Here is an 11,205-nt window from a genome sequence, read left to right as displayed (position 1 = left end):
ATGATGTAATAACTTAAAAGGATAAAACAAGGAATAGGAACTAATCAAGGAAGAGGCCTGATATGGTTTGGCTGTGTCCTCACCCAAATCTTGTTTGAATTGCAGCTCCCATAATTCCCACATGTTGCGGGAGGGACTTGGCAGGAGTTAATTGAATCATTGGGGAGGTTTCCCCCATACTGTTTTCATGGTAGTGAATAAAGATCTAATGATTTTATAAGGGGAAACCCCTTTCACTTGGCTCTTATTCTCTCTTGCCTGCCACCATATAAGATATGCCTTTTACCTCCCATCATGATTATGAGGCCTCTCCATCCATGTGAAACTGAGTCCACTGAAGCTCTTTTTCTTTATAAATTACCCAGTCCTGGATATGTCTTTATCAGCAGCATGAAAACAGACTAATACAAGGCCAGTATACAGAAACAATAGGAAAAATTGGGGGAAAAAAAAAAGGCCAGGCGCAGTGGCTTATGCCTGTAATCCCAGCACTTTGGGAGGCCGAGCCAGGCAGATCACCTGAGGTTGGGAGTTCGAGACCAGCCTGACCAACATGGAGAAACCCCATCTCTACTAAAAATACAAAATTAGCCAGGCATGGTGGTGCATAGCTGTAATCCCAGTTACTTGGGAGGCTGAGGCCGGAGAATCTCTTTAACCCGGGAGGTGGAGGTTGTTGTGAGCCAAGATCATGCCATTGCACTCCAGCCTGGACAACAAGAATGAAACTGCATCTCAAAAGAAAAAAAAAAAAAGAATCTTCCTCAAGTGTCAAAGTAGAAAAGAAGGGATCTAAATACCTCATCCATCATTAAAGCTCTTCCCTGTACTCAAGGCTCTCTCAATCCCAATTTCCAGAATTATCCTCCTTCTACTCCTCCATGTGGCAGCCAAAGCATCTCACTCTCCACAGATGGTTTTGCTTCTAAGTTTCTTTCTGTCCAGAATATATCTTTTCTACCAAACTGCTCAATATTTCAGTATTTCCTTTCAAACTTCTATTTATTCCAAATACCTTTTCTTCCACGGAAATTAAAAATAGAAGCAATTGTATTTATGATTCGTTTATGATTATAGTACTTATGATTCTTTATCATGCTTTAGCCACTATTCTAAGTACTTTGCGTGAATTATGTTACCTATTCCTACAACACCTTCTCAAAGTAAATACCATTAAAGATCCATTTACAGAAGGAGAAAAAAAAAATCCATATCTTCCTGACTCATACTTTTCACAATATGCATGTTAACTTCCACTCTAAAGTATCATTTCTCAATTCTCCTAAAGATGTGATTTCTCTAACTTTTGGCTTTTTATTTTTCTTTAAACAGACTGACAATAGCAGGTATTGGTGAGGGTGCAGAGCAACTTACAGGTGGGAGTGTAAATTGATATAATAACTTTGGAAACCAGTCCCCTATTCTCTCTAAAGTGAAGGTACACATATCCTGTGATCAGAAATTCAAGCACTATGCTAGGAGATACCAAACAAATGCATGCATAGCATACGCACTAAGAAACAGATCCAACAATGCCCACAGCATTTTTTTAATAATCCCAATCTTGAAATAATTCAAGTATCTGTTAATAGAAAATGGATAACTCAGTTCATTTATTGTAAGATGGAGTAGTATATTGCAATAAAATTTAACAAACTACAAATATATGATAAGCATGGATGAATATTAAGCACATAATGAGTGAAAGATGCAAGACAAAATATAGTGCATGACTCCATTTATATAAAGTGAAAAAAAGAAGGCAAAATGAAAGTTCATTGTGTGGGGATGCATGCTTAGGAGAGAAAACTGTAAACCAATGCAAAAAGGCTATTGCCTTAAAAGTTAGTAAAGTTCTTTCTCCATATGGCAGAGAAGAAGAAATGTCTAGGAGAACACATTTGGGGACCTTCTAGGTTCTGGCAATGTCCTATTTCATGACCTTTCTGGTGGTTCCATGAGCATTTGCTTAACGATCATTCATTAAGCTGTACGATCTTGTTTTGTGCACATTCCTATATATTTGCATGTATTTCACAATAAAAATGTTTAAAGAAGAAATATCAAAGATATTTAGTTATTTCATATGATATGGAGGCTAAAGGTAAGTAGTTGAGCATTCAACAAGATCACACTACTGCCTCTTGGAACACTATCAGTATCTCTTGCATTAGTTCAGATCCTCCAAAAGCAGACATGAAGATGGGAATGAGAGGGAGCTAGAAGAGACAAGGCCAGCCTTCAGACAATAGTACAAGTTCTGACAGTTTGAAGGTGAGAGGAGAGAAAGGGTTGGATAAGTAGATTCTCAGAATGCAGGGACATTTTAAGAAGCGTCAGCCAGACAAATGAGATATATTCAAGCCAAAGTCACCCTGTGGAAGATACCTGCTCTTTGCAGGGTTTGACCTGCCTTAATGTCCCTGCCATTCTCAGGTATTGGCTGAGAGCAGCTTGTGGGAAATGCAGCCTTTGAAGAAATGCAATGGTAGATTCAGAGCCCAGCAGCTATGCACCAGTTACACCTTTCCCACAGCAGAAGATCTGAGCAGCACATTTCCATAACTGCTAAATCCACTAAAACTGATGTAAATTGTGAAAAAATCAAATATAGCAATGCAAATAAATAAGAAACACAAAACAATGTGAATTGCATAATTACTAACTTATAGTGTAAATAATTGACACACTAATAAAGTTTTATGATCATTTCAGTCAGTAAATCCTCAAATATTTATAAAATATTATATTACTATTACTCTAATTATTACTATAATATACTGTTAGCCTACACTGAAGACTAGGGAAACTAGATTTCATATCCACTGAGTTCTATCTGAGACTGGCAGGTAACATACTGAGTGATTGTATTAGTCCCTTCTCATGCTGCTATAAAGAACTGCCCAGCGACTGGGTAATTTACAAAAAAAGAGGTTTAATTGACTCACAGTTCCCCATGGCTGGGGAAGCCTCAGGAAACTTACAATCATGGTGGAAGGGGAAGCAAACACGTCCTTCTTCACATGATGGCAGGAAGAAGGAGAGCCAAGTGAAGCTGAGCTTCTGCCCCTTATAAAACCATCAGATCTCATGAGAACTCACTCTCATGAGAATAGCATGGGGGTAACCGACCCCATGATTCAATTACCTCCCACCAGGCCCCTCTCATGACACGTGGGGATTATGGGAACTACAATTCAAGATAAGATTTGGGTGGGGACACAGCAAAACCATATCAGTGATTTCGATTCCTAAAGCCCCCTAGAAGCAGTTGAACACTTCTATTCAAAGCATTTGGCTTTGTCTTTCAACCTTGATAACCAACATGATAAAGAAAATCCCAGCAGGTGGGGATGTGTCAATCTTTATTGGTGTCCTGGCCTAGAATTTGAACAGCCTAGAGCAGGAGTCACCAGCCTCCAGTACTGGTCTGTTGCCTGTTAGGACCTGGGCCACACAGCAGGAGGTGAGCCACCAGGCTAGCAAGCATTGCTGCCTAAGCCCCACCTCCTAACAGATCTGTCTCCCATCACCCCCAGATGGGATTGTCTAGTTGCAGGAAAACAAGCTCAAGGCTCCCACTGATTCTACATGATGGTGAATTGTATAATTATTTCATTATATATTACAATGTAATAATAATGGAAATAAAGTGCACAATAAATATAATGCATTTGAATCATCCTGAAATCATCCTCTGCCCCACTCTGGTGGAAAAAATTGTCTTCCACAAAACCCATCCTGGTGCCAAAAAGGTTGCGGACCACTGGTCTAGAGAAATTTGACTTTAAATTAAAGGCATTTAACTTGAAGTTGCCACATTGTAACAGAAAGTAAAAAAGCTACTTGATTTAATGGGAATGATAGAGTGTTAAGAAAATAACTAGTTCTAACCACAGGGCTTCCCAACTCCTTTGCCTGAAACAGAAGGAGAAAAGAGTAGGCATTCATGTTCAACACTCAGGTTTCTCTGGAATATTTTCTTCTCTCATTGTGTTTGTCATACCATGATTGTGCTATTTAGAATTCACTTTCAGTAGTAGACTAGGAAGAGTCTACAAATAATGAAAGTCAATAATGGGGGAAATTGAGAAAACTGGTGTGTGTTTCTTGGTGGCTGTCGTTTCACTGAAACTTATTTGTCCTTGGGATATGCCATGGTTTAATAGGGGAAATGTTCATATTTCAACCTTGAACTTGTAATTTTGCACCTGTTTCAATAGGTGAAATGCCTCCTAAAATAAAAAGAAAAAAATTCCTTGGAAATTAGGTCAGAGGTCCTTTACTACATTTTGAAGTAAATATGCTGCTTATTTACTATTCTTTTTTCTTTCCTTTTTTTTTTTTTTTGAGACAGAGTGTTGTTCGCCCTGGCTGGAGTTCAGTGGCATAATCTCAGCTCCCTACAGACTCCACCTCCTGGGTCCAAGTGATTCTCCTGCCTCAGCCTCCCGAGTAGCTGGGACTATAGGTGGCACCACCATGCCCAGCTAATATGTGCATTTTTAGTAGAGACAGGGTTTTGCCATGTTGACCTGGCTAGTCTCGAACTCCTGGCCTCGAGTGATCTGCCCACCTTGGCTTCCCAAAGCGCTGGGTTACAGGCTTGAGTCGCCATGCCTGACCTGCCTATTTACTCTAATAGTTCTACATTTCCTTGAGATTGTTCTCAGAAGCAGTGGAGGCTATCATTTTAAAATGCAGTTACCTGTGTTGGAAACAAAGTTGCAGCATTTCATTTTTTGAGGAAATGAAGTGAAAAAGTGAGCCACTGGGTTAGTCTCCAGGTGAAGCAAGTCAGGAGTTCTTGTCCCAGTGGGAGAGGAGGAGCTTGTTTTCAGGCATTACATTAAATGAGAACTTTGTCTCATCACTGTAAGTGTGGGAAGAAGGATGTATGTGGATATTGGAAAGCCAGAAGAGCCCCCGCCAGGGCAGTCTTGATGGATGAACATCCTACCTGCTAGGAAACATGAAGGAAGCCATTCTCTCCCAGCCATCATCTTTGCTCCTACCCTGGCAGTCACAGCACAAGCAAGTGATTCAGGTAGGCCAACTGGATGTTCTTGCTCAAGTCTTTCAGTTATAAATAAGTAACACAAAGGAAACAAAACAGTCAGAATCCATTCATAGCCACAGTAATGGTGATAGTGCCGTGGCAAAATCACCATTGACTAGCCAGGCATCCTTATCCTCTGTAGCTGCTCTGGTTCTTGCCTTTTCGTCAAAATTTTCCTGCAGTCTTTCATTGATTCCTGGAGATCTCCATATCCTTCTAACAAGATTTCTTCTTGCTTAAGATTACTACAAAAGCAGTTCTGCAACAAAAGGCAGCCTAACTGAACATTAGCTATGCAGGCAAAGGGGAGCTAAAATTCTAATCCCAGTGTGGAATCAGGTCACTAAACAGGAGCTTGAGGTAAAAGCTCAGTCACAGAGAGTTAAAAGTAAACACCAATGGGAAGACAAATTGCTTGGGGCTCCCCACAGGCATCTGAGTGCTAAATCTTCAACAGGTTAGCTAATTCCCTTGCCATCAGCTGGTGAAGCTGAGGGTCCCCCTGTACCCTCTGCTCCGGTCAGGTATAACTCAGGAAGTGGCTACTAGTGATTCTGCCAAGAGTAAGCCAGGATGTGCTGGTCTCCACAGAAATGGAAACAGAGAAAACAGGGACCGAGAAGCTGTGAATATCATTGGTAAAACTCTAGAGCTAGCAAAAGTTAATAAGGTCAAGAGTTTCCACGGAAGGAGGGGTCTCCACTAAGTGGGAAGGTACTTCTTCCTTTAAGACAGAAGGAAAAGGTGGAAAGCTGGGGAAGGAGGCAGCAGGATTGGGGATAAGCCAATGTGAGTTAAGTTCTGTTGGTAGTTTCTATTTTCCATGGGAAGCAAGAAGCCAGGCTGTCTGCTAAGAATGAGGGACTGAGAGAAAGAATAGAGAGTTGAAGATTAGGTAAATGTTGTCAATGGTGACTACTGGGGAAAGTATGAGCAAAGCAAAAAAAAACACAATGGTCTGGTGCAATGGCTCATGCTTGCAATCCCAGCACTTTGGGAGACCAAGGCAGGTGGATCACTTGAGGTCAAGAGTTCGAGACCAGCCTGACCAACATGGTGACACCCCATCTCTACTAAAAATACAAAAATTAGTCGGGCGTTGTGGTGGGCACCTATAATCCCAGCTACTCGGGAGTCTGAAGCACAAGAATCTCTTGAACCCGGGAGGCGGAGCTTGCAGTGAGCCACGATTGCACCACTGCACTCCAGCCTGGGCAACAGAGCAAGACTCCATCTCAGAAAATACAAAAAAAAAAAGAATGGTTCATAAATCCAGGTGAACTGAAAATAACAAACACATGAATTCAGTCTAATCATGTGCTTCTCCTCCAGCAACACCCTGCCCAGAACTATTAGCTGTCAAAATAATGATCAGATTACTTAAAAGCTAAGAATATCCAGAATTAGCAGTAGGCCAAAGGGTAGAGAGAAGTGGGAGTATTAATAAGGGGGCCATTGGGGTGTTAAAACATAGAGTTTTGGCGTATCCAGGGAGGGAGGTGAAATAGGAAGAAACTGAACAAATGGGAAGCCAGGAAGGAAGCCAGAAGAGGGAGGGCGTGATGAAAAAGAAAAACACATTACGTGGAAAGGAAGGAAATAGTACAGGTAAGAGAAGTGACAGGATAGGGCTTTGTGATTGAAAGTAAAATCACAGATTTTAGAGAATGTGACTTCAGAAATGAGTGCTGGGGAGGAACAGAAGTAAAGGTCGTTCACTGTACCTAATGTAAAGCTGTCAAGTATGACATCCCAAGAATGTTGAAATCACCCAGGATGATGGCAGGATTTGAGTAGAGAAGACATGCATCTGTTGTCAATTGTCTAAATGAATATAAAACAATGAACGAAGAGTCAAGGGGACAATGGCAGAAAGAAGGCAGCACAACTGGGTGGTGTGGTTTGAACGGAGGGGTAGCATAGCACAATGGAGTAGAAATGAGGTACAGAAAATATTTAAATCATTTTACATCAAAGAAATGTTTTAATCATCACAACTGTCACAACTGGAAGGCCAAAGGTGTGACGGGTTTTGAAGGTGAATGATTTGAAGACGACCATGGTATCAAACTTTGGTTCCTTCTGTATTTATGCTTAGCCCAGAGCTTCAACCTAACTTGACCTTGAAGTCTTAAGATGGCTTCCAGTAGCAATCAGAACTATGTGCTCCTTGTTTACATTCAACAAAAGATAGAGAAACTGGTTCCTCATCTAACACTTTCAAAAAGAGAGAATTTTCTGAAACACCTACAGGAAGTTTCTCCTTGCATCTTCTTGACTGGAATTGAGTCACACACCAACTTCTAAACCAATCACTGCCAAGAAAATAGCACTTCCTTTAGACAAGACACATCCAACTCTCAAGCCTAGGGCAACTCCTCATACTACATAGTAACTTCTCAATAGGGGAAGGTGGGAGCAGGTGTCGGAGAGTCTACCATAACCTCCACCACTCACATGCATTTGTGACTACAAGGTTTCCTCAGCTTCTTTTTTAATGTGGCAGGTCTAGAATGGGCAACAAATAATGACTTCAATTCTCTGAATAAACAAAGGTTTGGCTTTCTATTTAAAAATCAAGTTTGCATTGGTAACTCTGGGCACACTACTCAATTTCTAACAATGCATAGAAACAGAATTCTCACAGTTGCAAATGGAGTTGAGAGTTACAAGCACATTTTATTCCATCTTGCAAAACTGCAGCAACCTTGTGGATCTCTTACTAAGACTCCAGGACAGTCCTACGCTTTGCACTAAAATTACAGAGATTCTCCTACAGCTACACATCCTAAATGCCATGCTGCTTGAGTGTTAGGCCTCTACCTCCTACCTGCTGAAGTTGGAGACCATGAATAATATGCAGGCCATCTAGAAGTCCTTACAGACTCTTGTAGCAGGCAAGGGACAGGTGCACAGACCAACCAATGCCAGTACAAGTACAAGACTTTCACTGTCCTGATTAAAAACATCTGGTGGTTCCCACACAGAGGACAATGTCCTATCTCCTTAGAACTGCACAAAGGACTAGTTGCAAACAGACACAACCAAACACAACCAAGCATAGCAGCTTCATTGCCCCTTTGAATCCCAAATACGTCCTTGGCATTCCTGAACGCTCCTTTACATCTCTATGCTTGTGAATATCCTTTTTCCTCTACTGAGAATTACCTCCCCCTGTTTTTCTAACCAGTAATTCCCTTTTCTTCTTGTAGGAAATGAGATATTCCCTGCCCTGAAGTTTTCCCAGACAGCTCAAGCAGCAGCTCCTCTGTTCCTCTGTGTTCCTGCAACAATTCCCGCCTGCCTCTATTGAGGTACTTCTCACACTGTTTGTGATCATGTATTTCTGTAATTGTCTCTCCTAATTAGAATAAGAGCAACTTCAAGCAACTTTATTCTCTGTTTTATTTTTAGTGTCTGAAAAGTAAAAGGTATCTATGTTTGTTGACATATAGATCATTTATATTTTAAAAACACTTTTAAAGTTGTAATTTGCTATGTGAAATCACTTCTTCCTACTTTGATAGCTAATTGTCTGTTATTCGTTATCAATATGACTCACTATATTAATGCGCTTAGCCAAACTCCACAGCAGCAACAACCAGATATTTGGCACTTTAAAAGAAAAGTCCAGTATTTTCTGACTTTCTGAACTTGGTTATTTAAAAAATTCTAGCTGGACATGGTGGCTCACTCCTGTAATCCCAGCAATTTGGGAGGCCGAGGAGGGTGGATCACTTGAGGTCAGGAGTTTGAGACCAGCCTGACCAACATGGTGAAACGCCGTCTCTACTAAACATACAAAAATTAATCGAGCATGGTGGCATGTGCCTGTAATCCCAGCCACCCAGTGGGTTTGGCCTCCAGGAATACTGACCACACATTTTGAAAATTTACACCGGCCAATCAGTTTTGACACTTCCATCCTGCCAGGCAGGAGAATCACTTGAACCCAGGAGGCGGAGGTTGCAGTGAGCCGAGATTGCACCACTGCACTCCAGCCTGGGCAACAGAGCAAGACTCGGTCTAAAAAATAAATAAATAAATAAATACAACATTTTTTAAAAATCGTAAGTAGTTAAGTACCTCTTTGTGAATAAATCATTTCGTTGCTCATTTGCAGCAGGAGATCTGGTATCATGCGGCCACAATTTATGACATATACAGCTGATTGACATAGAGACACGGTGCTACAGGAGACGAAGTAAAGCAAACCAGTAAGGCAGGATGGAAGTGTCAAAACTGATTGGCTGGTGTAAATTTTCAAACTGTGTGGTCAGTATTCCCGGAGGCCAAACCCACTGGGTGGCTTGTTTCTACAATAACAGTATAACCTTCTTAAGTAACCGTTTTATGGTATAAAACTACTGCATTAGAAAAAGTTAGTCACTGTGTTTACTTCATTCTTCTGCTAACAAAAGAGAAATTTTATTTTTTTAAATGATAAGGAAATCTTAAATGTGTTCTCAGCTGAGAGAGGCTGAGAGAACATTGGGCCAGTTACTCCCACAACATACTTCTGAGAGCACAGAACTCCCATGTGATCTAAGGTTGCTCTTGTCTGGCCTTGTTATTTCCAAATTATGCTGTCCCTGTCTCTGTTAAGGAAGGACATGAGATGAGCTTTAGATCTTGAAGTAAGGTTCATCTCCGTTTCCGAATATCATGTGAGAAATGGATGTAAAATGTAAAGCTTTCTCCTCCCTGCATTCCAAATCCTGGTAGTAAGTAACCGGGAAGGGAAAGGAGGAAGGGAACAGTTTTTGAGTCCATATTATGTGCCAGGCAAGGTTTCGAGATTGCAACTTCCCCTAGGATGGAGACAGTGTCTTACTGAACTTTAATATCTAGCATAGTTTCTGACACCTAGGCAGGCGCTCAACAAACATTTATTGACTGAAACAATCTAAATCCATTTCAGATATAATCTCATTTAATCCTCACAATCACCTCGAATTTGGAAATACTTTCTTCATTTAACAGAGAGATTAAGTAACTTGCCTAAGGTCGCACTAAAAGGCCTGGATTACAAACTAAGGATGTAAAACCAAAGGGCATCTCAAAGTCATCCAGAAAAATGCAACTTTTTGTGTTAATCTGTCTAGGAGCTGGGGTAGAAAAAAGAAAAATGCTACCTTTTATAGATGAAACAAAATGTTCATTGAATTTTAGTGACTTTTTTATTTCACAACACATTGCCGTAAAAGTGAAAATCAAGTCAAACATATAGTCTTTCTTAAAACATTCTAGACAGTGAGTTTGACCATACATACACTAACATAAAGGATTCAATTCACCTTATTTATTTATTTATTTATTTTTTGATACAAGGTCTCACTCTGTCACCCAGGCTGGAGTACAGTGGCATAATCTTGGCTCACTGCAACCTCTGCCTCCTGGGTTCCAGCAAACCTCCCACTTCAGCCTCCCATGTAGCTGGGAATACATGCTGACACCATCACATCTGTCTAATTTTTTCATATTTTTTGTAGAGATGGGGTTTCGCCACGTTGCCCAGGCTGCTCTCAATTATTGAGCTCAAGTGATCTGCCCACCTCAGCCTCCCAAAGTGCTGAGATTACAGGCATGGGCCACCATGCCCGGCCTCAATTCAATTTTTACTGAGTCACTGCTAGAATCACTGATTATTTCATCATGATTTTCCTGCAATATGGCAGGAACAAAAATGTCTGGGTGATAGACCTGGCAGCTCTGAATCCCAGCATGTGGTGAAGTTAAAAGATGGCATCAGAAATCATAAAACAGGCCAAGCACGGTGGCTCATGCCTGTAATTCTGCACTTTTGGGAGGCCGAGGCAGGTGGATCACCTGAGGTCAGGAGTTCGACACCAGCCTGGTCAGCATGGTGAAACCCCGTCTCTACTAAAAATACAAAAATTAGTTGGGCATGGTAGATATATGACATAACAAATAACTCCACACAAACTAGAAAGAAGAAGGATATTGATAAAGAAATAAGAGCAGGGCCGGGCGCGGTGGCTCAAGCCTGTAATCCCAGCACTTTGGGAGGCCGAGACGGGCGGATCACGAGGTCAGCAGATCGAGACAATCCTGGCTAACATGGTGAAACCCCGTCTCTACCAAAAAATACAAAAAACTAGCCGGGCGAGGTGGCGGGCGCCTGT

This window comes from Colobus angolensis, unplaced genomic scaffold (genome assembly GCF_000951035.1).
Source record: "Colobus angolensis palliatus isolate OR3802 unplaced genomic scaffold, Cang.pa_1.0 Scaffold69, whole genome shotgun sequence".
Lineage (NCBI taxonomy): Eukaryota > Metazoa > Chordata > Mammalia > Primates > Cercopithecidae > Colobus > Colobus angolensis.
The sequence above is the reverse complement of the archived record's forward strand: the minus strand, read 5'-3'. Positions refer to the sequence as shown.